The sequence below is a fragment of the Carassius carassius genome, chromosome 47 (genome assembly GCF_963082965.1).
Source record: "Carassius carassius chromosome 47, fCarCar2.1, whole genome shotgun sequence".
Taxonomy (NCBI): domain Eukaryota; kingdom Metazoa; phylum Chordata; class Actinopteri; order Cypriniformes; family Cyprinidae; genus Carassius; species Carassius carassius.
The window spans coordinates 6,983,061-6,995,395 of record NC_081801.1 but is presented as its reverse complement, the minus strand read 5'-3'; the positions used below and the strand labels follow the sequence as shown (position 1 = coordinate 6,995,395).

The window sequence follows — 12,335 nt, the reverse complement described above, 5'->3', positions numbered from 1 at the left end:
TGCTGTAGTTTCACCTGATTCCCTTCTCCTCACAGTTTACAAATGTGTACAGAGCATCAAGCTGCCAGAACATGGTGTGGGGGAGCATATGCCACCCTGTTCCCACACCGCTCCCCCTCCCGCCACAGACTGAGACACGAATTATGCTAAGCTGAACTCAAACTGTACGCTGCCAACCTGTTTCTGTCATGTGTGGAGGACTGCTGGTTATGCTGATACCCTCTCTCTTTCACCCAGCCACCCACTTTTTTAACACACAAGCTCTGTTCCAAAACTCAGCGAGCCACATTGCTGTCTACTTAATTCTAGCATCCTAACCATGATGGAACCTCTCAAATATACAACTGGAACACTAATATTAGGTTAAATAATCGTTTTTTAATCATACTCAATGTTTTTCATTGAAATATAAACTTACTTGCAGGGCTCAACAGTAAGGATGATTTCTGCTTGGTAAGATTAAGCAACTTGATATTTACAAAGAATAAAATTAAAATGTAGGAATAAAAAAAAAATGCTTTATATACATTTATGTAATTATGCTAAATATAAGTTAATTATGTTTTAATTTGCATTTATAGTTACTTTTATTACTACTGGTCTAAATGTTAAATTATTACATTGAATTATGTTCAGTATTATTACTTTAAATATTATCATTTTTTGAACCTATAAAATAATACTTTTTTCTTTAAATGTTATATTTTCCTTGCAAAGAAAATGTTAAATTCATATGTAAACGATACAGTTATTGTAATGATAAAGGAAACTCCAAAACTGCTATAGTAAACACATTTGTTTATACACAAAATGATACATGGCATACATGGCTAATTATCACTAATTAGTTTGTAATTCACAACAAATTCTTACTGATGCTACCATGATATTAACAAATATCTGTGTCAGCAGTTTTATTTAAAATTAAAATAAAAATTTGTAAATGTTTTTTAAATGTCAAAGAAAAACTGTCAATTGTGAAATTATTGTACCAAGACTGTGACAAATCTTGCAATTTGGAAAAAACCTCATCTGTGTCGGCCAGTTTGATTATTTTATGAAGCAGACCAGCTGAATAAATGTTAAAGAGCAGTTTCTTTACCAAGGTACAAAAAACCTTTTTCACAAGGCAACTTTAGCAAAGCTAAAATGTGTGAGAGTGTCTTATTAGAATTGACTTAAGGGCCTCATAACCTCTCGAACTGCATCGGTGGCCCTTATGGCATCCTACAGGGCCTTTCAAAACAACTTTTGTTCCCAGAATACTGTAAAAACACGTCTCTGGGAGACCATAGGCAACTTCATAATTTTATTGCCAATTTGTAACTACTGGAGCTTGCAGTTAAACCCTTCCTTTTAGCCCAGGGGCTTTAATCCTATTTCTCAGACACTGACTCGTTTAGAAAAGAAGCTCAGTGCATTTTTTAATCCCACTGCATTGACAAGCAAAGACCTATAATTGGTGACAAATAGAGAGTAAATCAATATATAGAGTGGGTATTGAAAAGAATCACCCCCTTTAAAATAATTACATTTTGTTACTTTGCAGCCTGAAATGAAAACGGGCACAGTTATTGTTTTAGCCAGGTGTATTTACTCAGTACAACTTATAACATTTTAATTAAATAAAAAAAACAGAATCACTGAGTTGGTTTAACCACTTTTTGCTTTACTTAAATGTACAGCCTAAATAAATACAGCTGGATACAAAAAAAACTGTGTGCATCTTCATTTCATGTTGCAAAGCAAAAAAAAGTTATTATTTTAAAGGGGGACGATTTCTTTTCTATACCCACTGTATATTGTTCATCATAAGTCTCATGAGTGACATTTCTCAACGGCGAGCCAGAAGCAAGTTTAAAGTTTTATTCCATCTTTAAGATGAATAGAAAACCTCTTGTATCATGCTTGTGTTTTTACATTTGGTTCAGACATAAATTACATTATATATATATATATATATATGAGATGTTATTTATGATTGGAATCCAGGATGTATCACATCATGAAATAAGAAAAATAGCAGCACTCCATTTTCTAGATTGCAATTTCAGAGTAGCTGGATATTGACTCATTGGATTGATGTCTTTATGGTGCTGGGATGGAATTGCACAATGGAATAATGGGATTGTCTGTAATGGATTATATGCATACATTTTTTCTTTCATATCCCATATGTTCATCCAATGCAGCAAATCTGTGACACTCTGATATAGATTCACATTCTATGATTCAAATCCCACCTAAACACATCCCGTTGTGTTTAAATTGAAAAATATGTTCTCTATTGAGCATCACATTGTAGCTCAATAAATGACAGACAGGCAGAGGGCCAGAGGTTAGTGTAAGTTTCTCAACCTAAGGAGCTCCACTGGTACACTATCCCCACCCATAATGAGCTCCGCCCCACAAAAGTCGGCTAGGGCGGAGTACTCTGCTAATGACATGGCAGTCCTCATTTCATGCTTGTTAGTTTTATTACTCTCTCGCTGTGCAAGAGATTAATCGCTTTCTGCTTAATTACCACTGCTGTGTCATGCTTGTTTGGGGATTCTGGTCAGATCCCCTCTGATGGAGCAACAATACCTGTTTGAGGAATGTTGCTATTGTTGTTAAGAATAAAATTATAAAAAAAAAATAATAATAAATAAAAAAAAAGATTTATAATTTAAAATGGTATTTTTTATATCTGTTATTATAATTATTTGATAATCATTTTTTACATTTTGAGTATTTTGAGATGTCAAATGTTCAGGGTTCGACTGTGTCTAATTTTTTTTGTTTTGTTTTTTTGTGTCACTTTGACTGAACTAATGCAGCATACATATTTCAGTTGTGTTTTAGGAAGATAAATACAGTTACAATCACAATTTGGTTATTATTAATTAAGATTTTATATTATTGTGTCAGTTGTTTTAAGATTTTCTAGTCTCAAGGAAGTCACAATGCTTCGACTCATTTTCGACTAGCACATAGAAAAGTGAAGTGGCATTTGAATTTGGACCTTTAACTTTGTTAGAAGGATATTAAAGGAGTAAGGCCAAACAAGCTGAAAACACTCAAAGAGAAAATCTTTTATTGCTTTTCTATAGCATTAAGGCTCAAATGTCAGTTGTACACTAGATTGGTTTCTTCTTTAAATAATAAAAAATATGAATGGTATTATAATGTTATACTAACACTAAAATTAAAACAATTGAAAAACCCTTAAGATTCCGGTAGAAAGAAAAAAACACATCTTAAGCAATCTGAACGATTTCGTAATTGTGGCATCTGTAATTGTAATCGCGATTATAAATTCGATTAATTGTGCAGCCCTAAGTTTTAAGCTAATAAAATGACTGTAACTGCATTCAAATTAAGTCTAAGTTTCAACATTAACAAATTCAGTTTAGCAAACCTTTGCAGAAACAGGAATGGAAAACAAGAACTTTATATTTATAATCGTAAACTTGCAGTACGAATGCTTGCATTGCATAGCATCAAAGAAGATCGCTAACTGTAGCATTGACATTTTATTTCCTTACATGTATTTTATCACTTGAGCATTGAGCAATGAAACCTCTTTTTATTCTGAAGAAGTAGGAATAACCCACGTTCGACTTTGAATGCAGCTCTGCATAAAACAGGTAGAAACTAGATTGTTTTTTTCTGCAATATCCTAATGATTTTTGGCATATTGCTACAAATATACCTCAGCGACTTAAGACTGGTTTTGTGGTTCAAGGTCACATATAAGGACATACATGCTGCCCAAGATGAGATATTATGTGTTCTGTACCCCTGTGTGACCATCGGTTAATTATTATGTTACACTAAAATGTATAGTCAGACAGTCAGCCGCTGTCATGCTATTCTAGTAGCCTGTGTGTGTGTGTGTGTGTGTGTGTGTGTGTGTGTGTGTTTGTGTGTGTATGTGTCGGTGTAATCAGTGTTTTTGGTCTTGTTACTGCGGGCTGAGTCACCAGGCCTCTGTGCACCTTGACCCTGTCAACCGGCCGTCCTGGGCTGTCAGACCCATGCCTGAGCTCATTAAACATCTTTAAAAATAGCCCGTTGTGAGCAGGATAGGGTACAGTCATATCTGAATGCATGCACCATTGACTCTATTTAAACCTTTTTCCTTCTTTCTCCCTTCCCCTTTCACACTTATTACAGTGCCAGTGAAAAATATTCACAGATGGAAATAAAGCTGTGCAATTAATCGAAATGCAGTTCCGATTTCAATTTTGGCCTCCAATGGTTATAAAAATGCTAGATAAAATAATTATTGCATCTCATTCCGCACCATTTCCAGCGGTGCCCTTTTGCTCCTCCATAAAAACTCAATTGTACATGCACATCAGTAAAATCATGAAACTGACTTCTGCAAAATGGGACATAAATTCTTTTTTGTTACTGACTGGACTTTTGTTGTTGTTATTTTTGCTATTATTAGTTACCCTAGTATTCTGGTATTAAGAATTGTGATATTTCTCTAAATCTCTAAATGTTTCAAAAATGTAGATGTCATAGCAACCTTATTTACAGAATATGTATTTTTGATATATATCGCTATTAAATCACTCATATAAAGTTTTGGTCATGTTAGGTAATCATGATTACAGTATTGATCAAAATAATCATGATTATGATTTTTGCCATAATCGAAAAGCCCTATATGAAAATGCATGTCTTTTTCGCTCTGCAGTCCAGTTGAACCAGGAGTCCAGTGCAGTTTAATAATAACATACTTGTGTGCCCAAAAAAGGTGCAGCAGCAATTAACATTGAACAATGAACAAATGATGGAGAAAAAACATATCTAAGCATATATCCAGACCCACAGTGCAGTCAAAACAACTTTCAGCCTGTGCAGTGCTGTGTAGTTTCAGTTAAGTGCACCACATATTCATTTAATGAATTAGATGCTAAATCAAATAAATGATGCAATTCATTCTTAAATTCAGAATTCATGCCACAGCTGGGAATGATCTTGAAATGAGAGGAAGAGAAAGAAAAAGAAAAAGATGGTCATCATGATATCAGAATAGCTTAGCTTATAATATAGTTTGTCCTTCTAAAGACTAAATATTACTCTTAGTCTGTAATCAGTTGATCTGACACTTTATTCAGTAGTCTGTGCATAATGTTGAATATAGCTTTATGATAATAAATGTTGAAAGTCTGAGTAGAAGATGTATGTCGTTGTGCTGTGTTTTAAGGAGGTGTTACAAAAGCATTTATGGATGGAGTAGATTAGAATAGATAAAGTACAATGTCACATTAAAACAGATTATGGGGAATATGATTTGTGTTTTTTTTTTTTTTTCCTTTTTCATTTTGATAAAGTAAGTCTACAAATTCACAGACCTGCTTGGCTGCTTTTCCTCCCTGCTGCTGTTTGTTAAGTAGCTCTGGACTTTGAGCATATGTTGTTATTGGCCTATCTCAGATATGCTTCATCTAACAGAAATGATCGACTTCTATTTGCAAAACTGCCTTGGCTGGAGTTTACATAAACTTTAAAATCCATTGTTGTCTCTTCCACAGTCGTTTCATAACCCGGAGGGTTTGCTATGCCTGATTTCTCTGCAGAACCTCACTTTAACCAGACTAGACATCTGTCAAAGGCAGATGCTTTTGTTTTGCCACATGGGCTGCTGGTAAATACCTGTTCCCATTGTTTGAAACAGAAAACTAGAATACCTAACTAGAATATTCTTTTTCCTCTCTCCTTCTTGATAGTATAGTATATAAATAGAACAATGCAGTTGACTTGTTGTTGAAATACTGTTATGTACCTCAAAATTTGATTGCATAGTACATGATAAATAAATATTCTGGTTTGTTCTTTTACATAATATCTCTCCTGTTTATTCTGTTTATAGATACTAAGCCACTTATATTCTGTCTTGTAACTCTGCATTGATGAAATGCTTTGACATTCCTGAGAAATGTAATTCTCTGAGTAGTTCCTTCTTGAGTACAAGTGAGTATAGGCGGGCTCATCTGGGTACTGAGCATTAACTAAGAGACTGTTTCACACAAGGTTCCCATCCTCCTCTCATGGGAGCTAATACCTCACTGTTACTTAATTAGGAGTGAAATGACTAAGTGTAGGTCTCAAAAGCACCAGCATGCAGCATAAAAGTCCAGTGTTAAATTAACTCTCAAAGAGTTGATTTCAACACTTTTTGAGAGTTTATATAGCTCCACACTCTCCAGAGTTAAAATAACACTTTCAAAATAGTTAAATATTTAACACAATGCCAGAGTTCCTAATTTGACTCCAAATAAAGTGTTAAAATAACACTAGAAGGGATACAGAAAAACAACACTGTTCAGAGTTGCATGTTTTAGGTGGTTAAATCTGTATGGTCTCAAAGATCTACAAAATAATGTTAAATAAACAACAGCACACAAAATATTTGCCAGTGACTTGTTTATTTGTATTTCTCACTTGTAGTGCATTTTGAAGTCGAATTAAAACATTACAAATGAAGGTATGATATACAAACTTTCATCCACAACACTGTATGAACTTTGAATATCAAATGGCTTATAAAATTTAATCTCTGACATTTTGATAATACACCTTTCCTCACTTCGTACTACTCTGAATGCATGATAATGTTCATCAAAATTCTCTGTGAATAGTTTGTTTACCAACAGATAAATGTAACTTTCAACCAAAAGTACAGCACTTATTTGACAGAAGACTGGCATTTCACTTTCTATAGCACTGCACACCACAAGTCCAGCTCTATATTCTACACCATCAACTTTAACCCAACTGGTTGAGAAAACATCTTTTGATATGAACATTTCAAGCATTTGATTGCTGACCTCATTCCCTATGGAAAATGGTTTAATTGGCCCAAACTCATTATGTTTGAGGGTGAATGTTTCCCAATGGTACGCAATGGCCATCTGATGCTTTTTAGCTAATGATTTTGTTATGTTTTTGAAATTTTTAAAAAAATCTTTGAACATCTTATGTTTGGCTTCGAACCTCATTGACCACATATATAACAAGGGGCCAATTTTCCTTATAGAAGAAGGGTAATGTATCATGTAATGATGTTTAGGAATCAAATTTTTATGAGGATACAAGTACTTGAATAGTTTGTGATGGTCAGCAATCAAGTGCTTCAAATACACTGTCAAACCTGAAGTGAGACAAGGTGAAAACACAATGTTCATTATTTGAAGTAACATAAGCAACAAACTCCAGTGTTTGTGTCCTGGAGGAACAATGTCTCCAAACAAAAGTGGGAGATTTTTCACAAGACATAATGTCTGAATGGAATTTAAACCAATGCTATTACCAGCACTATCCAAAATAACCTTTGTGGGACGATTTTTTCGTTCTAAAAATCCATAATCAAAAGAATAAATCCTTGAAAGTAAATCCTCTTCAGATATAAAGTTTTGTTTGAGATGTCCAAAAAGCAATTTGATTTCATATTGAACCACGCCCTCAAGAAGGTCATGCATTATATCAAATGAGTAGTTATTGCTAACATGAAAGTATTTCAGTGTATTAATTATGGATTTTTTTTTCAAACCATATAGTGACCTCAATTGTGGGTTTTCCTGGAGAGACTTGCAATGTATTTCAAAGATTTCTTGTGCACGAAGGACCACCTTAGGATCATCCTCACTGTATACTGTTTGAGAATCATTCTTTTCAATTAAACAAAGGCGACAGAAATGATGGCTATTAAATGACTCATTAAAACCAAGAATTGAATGCATTCCTAGATTATCACCAGTGATTTGTGCGATGGTGCCGTATATCTGCTCATCTGAGAATGGGAGACTTAATCCTTGGCTTTCAAGTATCTTTATATCATTTATCAACGGATCCAGTATAACATCAAAACCGTACTTGCTTACGTCTTGTGTGTGAAAAAGTGCTAACAAATGAATGTTCATCAGAACTGAGTTAAATTTTGGGGGCAAGTTTCTTACAATAAAATAAAGGCAGCCAATTTTGTGGATACTACGTTTGGAGCCAAGGGGGTTAGCGGTTTCAAAATCATCATAGTATATTTGAATTTGTAATGCATGTCTTTTTGTTGTAAATAAAGGGTGGGATTTAAAATAACTTCCATCGCTAAAATCTGTAAAAGTGTCAGGCTCTGATCTACAATCTTTCCTTAGGAGGTCACAAATGTCTGGATTTCTGCACATGAATTTCAACGTTTCTAAAATTGGCACATATATAAAAGTATCATTCACTGGAACTTGGTCATAAGTACCAGATTTCTTATTCAATTTGTTGTCATACCGCACACCTAGTGTTATCTCAATGGGCTCTACAACTCCCCATTTTTCTTTAAAGTATTTATTACGTTTCCATTCTGTATTCAGATTTGTGAATGGGTTTTCTAATTTTTCAAAAGATTCATTTATTACAGTTTTGTAGGGGTCATTTGTAGGCAAAGCAGAAAGTATGTTATGCTTAGCCTGAGAGTTAAGCTCATCTGTTAGCTCCTCTAAATCTCCCACAATTGAGGACACCAAACTGTTTGGAATCCCACTTGCTTGTATTTTGGCCACAATGGAATCACACAATTCTTTAGTTGAATTTTTAGTAAGCCCTGAATCATTGTTATCAGATAAACCACTGGAACAAGGAGATAAATGCTGGGGATTCATAAGGTCCTCCAAAGCATGAGATGAGCTTGCAACTGGCTCACTTGAGGAACATCCAACAGTTGAAGTTGGAGCAATCAGCTGAATGCTGCTATGAACACTATTAAGGTGCTTACGAAAACCTGCATATGTTTGGAACTGATGCCTACAACCTTGCTGAGAACAAATTAATTTGAACTTAGATCCAGGATAATAACTATGTTCACCTCTTAAATGGGAAATCAACTGTTGACTGTCTGGGTGCTCTTTTTGACAAATAAAACAGATCAGCATTCTGTCAACATCATACTACCCGACTTTAAGTTAAGGTTACGGTCTGGTTGAGCAGTCTGGCTCTCAAATCTCTAACCCTGGGAGACTCCTTCATTTGACCTACATCAATGTTATACACTGTTGTCTGCAGGAATGTGTAAAAGTTTAGAAGTGCACTATCATAGGACAAATTGAACACAAAATGTGCCTTGAAAAGTTCATCAAATGCTCCAAGGGAGCGGTTTGCCTGGCATGGGATGAGATGCTTATCCAAGATGATGTAGAAGCCCTCAATCTTGCTTTTCTGGCGTCCAACAGCAAGGAGGTACGGATGCTGATGCTGGATGTTGTTGAGGTGCTCCTCCAAACTGCAGCATGACTAAAGTTGAAATGAACATTGAATATTAGACACAAACATAATGTCCAGTCAGGGAAAACAACTGTATAAAAGAGACTGTTCAAAGAACTCAATGGCTAGTGCAATATGATAATGCATATGAATGATTTTAAATCTCCATGTTAGAGCTTCCAAAAACACAATATTAAAATGTCAATACCTTATGAAAGATTACAAGTCTTTCAGCAGCATCACATGCACTGATTTTTGGAGACTTCAGTCCTCCTGGTGATGGTGGAAGGAGATGTATCAGTAAAAGAAGGGATGCCATTTCATGGTCGTAGACTAGAGATGAAATTCACATGAAATTTTTTATTAATTAATCTAAACCTTCAAATGAAATATTTTAAGTTTAAAAATACAAAGCATTTTAAACATTCACCTGGTTAATGTAGTCTTTTTAAAGATTTTATGTAGTGCAAGTTATTTATTTTTTATTAATCCGGAAAACATCCAATCTCATAGATTATGAAGTTTACTCATTTTAATATTTTTTGTCATCAAAACAAATATATTGTTACTGCAAACTGTAACTGCAAATATAGCAGATTTGTAAAAACAAGCAAATCAAATACAACTTACTTGTTTCATGAAGGTCACTTCCTTTAGGACATTCTGCTGAGAGCAACAACTGACTCAGCTCTGCCGTTGAAGTAAGTTGCTTGGCCTCTCTAATGACATTTGGCCTGAAGAACGTGTCCCACTTCTGAAGCAGCCTGGAGGATGTCTCGGTGTCAAACAGGAGAGTGAAGTCTTGATCAACCTTTAAGATGATATTAAACTATAAACAATATTCTCAAATTACATGCTTTTGATAAAATGTTATTCCAAACTTACCAGGCCTTTTGTATCTAGGAATCTTGGGAAGGTGAAGAGGATATCAACACTAGAGCCTGGATCTTTAACAAGCTTCTGCCGATGCTGAAAGGTCTCTCTCATCTTTTGGAATATTAGGGACTTCTCTGTAGTGTGGCTGAGCAAAGAAATGGCCTCTCTGCAAGCATCCCCATCAAGTTGCCCTTCAAAATTAGTAGCCCTTTTGCATTTTGGGCCTCCTGGAGAAACATCATGAGGGCTGTCTAGTGGCAAAGATCCTCGTCTAATCTTTCTGTGGACTGTTTTCATACGCCAAGCAATGTATCCTGTGTTGCTTGCAGCGTCATAAAAGTGTTCCTTAAAAGAATAAAATTTCTATGTCATAACATTGCAATTATAACATGAAAGGGTCATGCAGACGATGACTTACATAGCCTTTCTTGGAATAAGGATCTCTGAGGGAAGGGAACAGCATCACTATGCCAAGAGCATACTGTTCTCTGATGGCTTTAGTAGGGAGTTGCCTAAGAGAAGATATCAAATTAGTTTTAATTTATACAATGGTCATGCAGTTATGTTTTATAAAAATTAAATAAAAATACCCATGTGTATCAATCATGTGAGCCACCAGAATGTTGATCATTTGTCTTCTTGTGGCATCTGTAAGGGTTTCTGTTTCTTGATACTCCTGTAGTACTGCTTCACCACCAGACTTCAATTTAAGAACATCCTCGACCAACTAAAAATAAAAAAAAACGACCTTGGTGATTCACTAATTACCACAGCCTCAGAAGGGTTAAAAAAACTATTTCTATATTTTGGATAATTTTCATTTCTGGGTGAACATAACCTTAAGGAGAATCACATAAAAACTTTGTTCTAACCTGCTTTGCAGACAGTGCAGATGTGTCCTCTTTTCTTTGTCTCTTGTTAGGGACCTCATCTAAGATTACAGTCGATGCACTTGAAATGTTGCTTTTGTCAGACTTCTCAGATATGGAAGACAAAGAATCTGAAAATTCTAAATAATTAAAGTATTAAAATATTACAAATATTGTGATGACCAGCACAAGAATCAGAAACAGCCAATGTATCATATTTATCCTAAGTTGCTTGATAACTCGACTTCTTAAACATTCAATAAAGCTCACCGTCATTTGAGAAAACAGTCAGCACCACATTGCCTTGTCCAATGAGGTCACTGAATATTTCTTCATCGACTTCTGTCCCTGTTGCATCCCTGTATGTTACTTTTGCATCAGGTGGCAAGCAAAATCTCTCAATGACTGAAAAAAAAGATTTTTAAGTTGACAACCTTTCTTGCGTCACAACAAATAACTGATTTGAATACATATATCTTTATGATGCAAGCAAAATGTAAATATGCATTATTTTTCTTTTTTCCAATGTATACCCTTCTACAGAATATTATATGATAAAGGCAAATACAAAAATGAGGCAACAACACAATACACAGAATTTATCAGATTTTAATCAAATTCTTAGTTATTTTAAATGAGTAAGAAAAAAAAGAAACCTTTGACGTGAAATTGCATGAAGTCAAACCTCCCTTCAATGCAATCCAGCTTCACATACTTCTGCTGTTCGTTGTACTTGATCTGGACCAACATTTTACCTGGAACATGCAAAAGTGTTTGGCCTTGTAAATCGTTGTAAAAAAAAGAAAAAAAAATACTTTATGGATAGATGCACGTCACATCGTTTCCTTTGTAATATCACAATTTACAGATTTGATGCACCGTACTTTTTCTACCAGTGCCAGTTATTTAATCACACATTTATTTTAAGAATTATTAAATTATTATTAATACATTATTATTTATTTATTTTTAAATGTGACCTAAAGCGACACACACATCGCATCACACACACACACCGCTAAGATTTAAGTTACATAGCTTTAGTAACTTTTTTTTTTTTTTTTTACATAACTTCAGTAACTTAATAGCTAGCTAACGAAGCTAATCACGTCGACGAGGGCAATTGTGGCAATAAACGAGGCTTTGTAAAAGATCGTTCGTTTTATTAATTCGGTAAATCATTTTAATTAATTCGGCCACGCTGTAATAATTTGATTCCTATTTTTAGTTAAATCTAAAAGCGTAATAAACCGTTGCCACGATGTAAGTTAACATAACTTAGGCTGTGTGTGTGCGTTCGCCTTCACATTTTAATATACGTTTATGCGCAGTGCTCCATAGCACATT

At 34.7% G+C, this 12,335-nt stretch overlaps 1 protein-coding gene across 1 annotated transcript in view; it reads left to right on the top strand.

The window, feature by feature from the left end:
• Positions 1-12,335, top strand: part of LOC132130013 (voltage-dependent N-type calcium channel subunit alpha-1B-like) — a 121,544-nt gene that overhangs the window by 46,181 nt on the left and 63,028 nt on the right. The gene's annotated exons all lie outside the window — the stretch shown is intronic.